This window comes from Rhinopithecus bieti, unplaced genomic scaffold (genome assembly GCF_001698545.2).
Source record: "Rhinopithecus bieti isolate Rb0 unplaced genomic scaffold, ASM169854v2 scaffold_21891, whole genome shotgun sequence".
NCBI classification, from domain to species: Eukaryota; Metazoa; Chordata; class Mammalia; order Primates; family Cercopithecidae; genus Rhinopithecus; species Rhinopithecus bieti.
In genome coordinates, this window is record NW_016810869.1 from 325,451 (window position 1) to 329,504 (window position 4,054).

Genomic DNA, 4,054 nt, shown 5'->3' on the forward strand with positions numbered 1-4,054 from the left:
ATGTTTCAATCTTTAGTCCATCTTGAGTTAATTTTTATATAAGAGGTAAGGAAGGGGTCCAGTTTTAGTTTTCTGCATATGGCTAGCCAGTTTTCCCAACACCATTTATTAAAAAGGGAATCGTTTCCCCATTGCTTGTTTTGTCAGGTTTGTCAAAGATCAGATGGTTGTGGATGTGTAGTGCTATTTCTGAGGCCTCTGTTCTGTTCCATCGGTCTATATATCTGTTTTGGTAGCATTATCAAGCTGTTTTGGTTACTGCAGCCTTGTAGTATAATTTGAAGTCAACTATCATGATGCTTCTGGCTTTGTTCTTTTGCTTAGGATTGTCTTGGCTACATGAGCTCATTTTTTGGTTCCATATAAAATTTAAAGTAGTTTTTTCTAATTCTGTGAAAAAAATAAATGGTACCTTGATGGGAATAGCATTGAATGTATAAATTACTTTCAGCAGTATGGCCATTTACACAATATTAATTTCTCCTATCCATGGGCATGGAATGTTTTCCATTTGTTTGTGTCCTCTCTTATTTCCTTGAGTAATGGTTTGTAGTTCTCCTTGAAGACATTCTTCACATCCCTTGTAAGTTGTATTCCTAGGTATTTTATTCTATTTGTGGCAATTGAGAATGGGAATTCACTCATGATTTGGTTCTGTGTTTGTCTATTATTGGTGTTTAGGAATGCTTGTGATTTTGCACTTTGATTTTGTATCCTGAGACATTGCTGAAGTTGCTTATCAGCTTAAGGAGTTTTGGGCTGAGATCATGGGGTTTTCTAATTACACAATCATGTCATCCACAAACAGAGATAATTTGACTTCCTCTCTTCCTATCTGAATACCCTTTATTTCTTCCTCTTACTTGATTGTCCTAGTCAGAACTTCTAATAGTATGTTCAATAGGAGTGGTGAGAGAGGGCATCCTTATTTTGTGCTGGTTTTCAAAGGGAATGCTTTTAAGTTTTGCCTATTCAGTGTGATATTTGCTGTGGGTTTGTCATAAATAGCTCTTATTATTTTGAGATATGTTCCACCAATACCTCGTTTATTGAGAGTTTTAGCATGAAGCGGTGTTGAATTTTATCGAAGGCCTTTTCTGAATCTATTGAGATAAACATGTGGTTTTGTCATCGATTCTGCTAATGTGATGGATTATGTTTATTGATTTCTGTATGTTGAACCAGCTTTGTTTCCCAGGGGTGAAGCCAACTTGATCGTGGTGGATAAGCTTTTAATGTGCTACTGGATTCGGTTTGTCAGTATTTTATTGAGGATTTTCACATCAATGTTCATCAGGGATTTTGGCCTGAAATTTTCTTTTTTTGTTGTGTCTCTGCCAGGTTTTGGTATCAAGATACTGGCCTCAAAATGAGTTAGGGAGGAGTCCCTCTTTTCTGTTGCTTGGAATAGCTTTAGAAGGAATGGTACCAGCTCCTTTTCGTACCTCTAGTAGAATTTGGTTGTGAATCCGTCTGGTCCTGGGCTTTTTTTGGTTGGTAGGCTATTCATTACTGCCTCAATTTCAGAACTTGTTATTGGTCTATTCAGGGATTCAACTTCTTCCTGGTTTAGTCTTGGGAGGGTGTATGTGTCCAGAAATTTATCAATTTCTTCTAGATTTTCTAGTTTATTTGTATAGAGGTGTTTGTAGTATTCTCTGATGGTAGTTTGTATTTCTGTGGAATCAATGGTGATATCCCCTTTATCATTTTTTATTGTGTCTATTTGATTCTTCTCTCTTTTCTTCTTTATTAGTCTAGCTAGCAGTCTATCTATTTTGTAAATCTTTTCAAAAACCCAGGTCCTGGATTCACTGATTTTTTGAAGGATTTTTTGTGTCTCTATCTCCTTCAGTTGTGCTATAATCTTAGTTATTTTTTGTCTTCTGATAGCTTTTGAATGTGTTTGCTCTTGCTTCTCTAGTTCTTTTAATTGTGGTGTTAGGGGATTAATTTTAGATCTTTCCTGCTTTCTCCTGAAGGCATTTACTGCTACAAATTTCCCTCTAAATACCACTTTTGCTGTGTCCCAGAGATTCTGATACATTGTGTCTTTGTTCTCATTTGTTTCAGAGAATGTATTTATTTCTGCCTTAATTTTGTTATTTACCCGGTAGTCATTCAGGAGCAGGTTGTACAGTTTCCATGGAGTTGTGTGGTTTTGAGTGAGTTTCTTAATCNGAAGGGGTCCAGTTTTAGTTTTCTGCATATGGCTAGCCAGTTTTCCCAACACCATTTATTAAAAAGGGAATCGTTTCCCCATTGCTTGTTTTTGTCAGGTTTGTCAAAGATCAGATGGTTGTGGATGTGTAGTGCTATTTCTGAGGCCTCTGTTCTGTTCCATCGGTCTATATATCTGTTTTGGTAGCATTATCAAGCTGTTTTGGTTACTGCAGCCTTGTAGTATAATTTGAAGTCAACTATCATGATGCTTCTGGCTTTGTTCTTTTTGCTTAGGATTGTCTTGGCTACATGAGCTCATTTTTTGGTTCCATATAAAATTTAAAGTAGTTTTTTCTAATTCTGTGAAAAAAATAAATGGTACCTTGATGGGAATAGCATTGAATGTATAAATTACTTTCAGCAGTATGGCCATTTACACAATATTAATTTCTCCTATCCATGGGCATGGAATGTTTTTCCATTTGTTTGTGTCCTCTCTTATTTCCTTGAGTAATGGTTTGTAGTTCTCCTTGAAGACATTCTTCACATCCCTTGTAAGTTGTATTCCTAGGTATTTTATTCTATTTGTGGCAATTGAGAATGGGAATTCACTCATGATTTGGTTCTGTGTTTGTCTATTATTGGTGTTTAGGAATGCTTGTGATTTTTGCACTTTGATTTTGTATCCTGAGACATTGCTGAAGTTGCTTATCAGCTTAAGGAGTTTTTGGGCTGAGATCATGGGGTTTTCTAATTACACAATCATGTCATCCACAAACAGAGATAATTTGACTTCCTCTCTTCCTATCTGAATACCCTTTATTTCTTCCTCTTACTTGATTGTCCTAGTCAGAACTTCTAATAGTATGTTCAATAGGAGTGGTGAGAGAGGGCATCCTTATTTTGTGCTGGTTTTCAAAGGGAATGCTTTTAAGTTTTGCCTATTCAGTGTGATATTTGCTGTGGGTTTGTCATAAATAGCTCTTATTATTTTGAGATATGTTCCACCAATACCTCGTTTATTGAGAGTTTTTAGCATGAAGCGGTGTTGAATTTTATCGAAGGCCTTTTCTGAATCTATTGAGATAAACATGTGGTTTTTGTCATCGATTCTGCTAATGTGATGGATTATGTTTATTGATTTCTGTATGTTGAACCAGCTTTGTTTCCCAGGGGTGAAGCCAACTTGATCGTGGTGGATAAGCTTTTTAATGTGCTACTGGATTCGGTTTGTCAGTATTTTATTGAGGATTTTCACATCAATGTTCATCAGGGATTTTGGCCTGAAATTTTCTTTTTTTGTTGTGTCTCTGCCAGGTTTTGGTATCAAGATACTGGCCTCAAAATGAGTTAGGGAGGAGTCCCTCTTTTTCTGTTGCTTGGAATAGCTTTAGAAGGAATGGTACCAGCTCCTTTTCGTACCTCTAGTAGAATTTGGTTGTGAATCCGTCTGGTCCTGGGCTTTTTTTGGTTGGTAGGCTATTCATTACTGCCTCAATTTCAGAACTTGTTATTGGTCTATTCAGGGATTCAACTTCTTCCTGGTTTAGTCTTGGGAGGGTGTATGTGTCCAGAAATTTATCAATTTCTTCTAGATTTTCTAGTTTATTTGTATAGAGGTGTTTGTAGTATTCTCTGATGGTAGTTTGTATTTCTGTGGAATCAATGGTGATATCCCCTTTATCATTTTTTATTGTGTCTATTTGATTCTTCTCTCTTTTCTTCTTTATTAGTCTAGCTAGCAGTCTATCTATTTTGTAAATCTTTTCAAAAACCCAGGTCCTGGATTCACTGATTTTTTGAAGGATTTTTTGTGTCTCTATCTCCTTCAGTTGTGCTATAATCTTAGTTATTTTTTGTCTTCTGATAGCTTTTGAATGTGTTTGCTCTT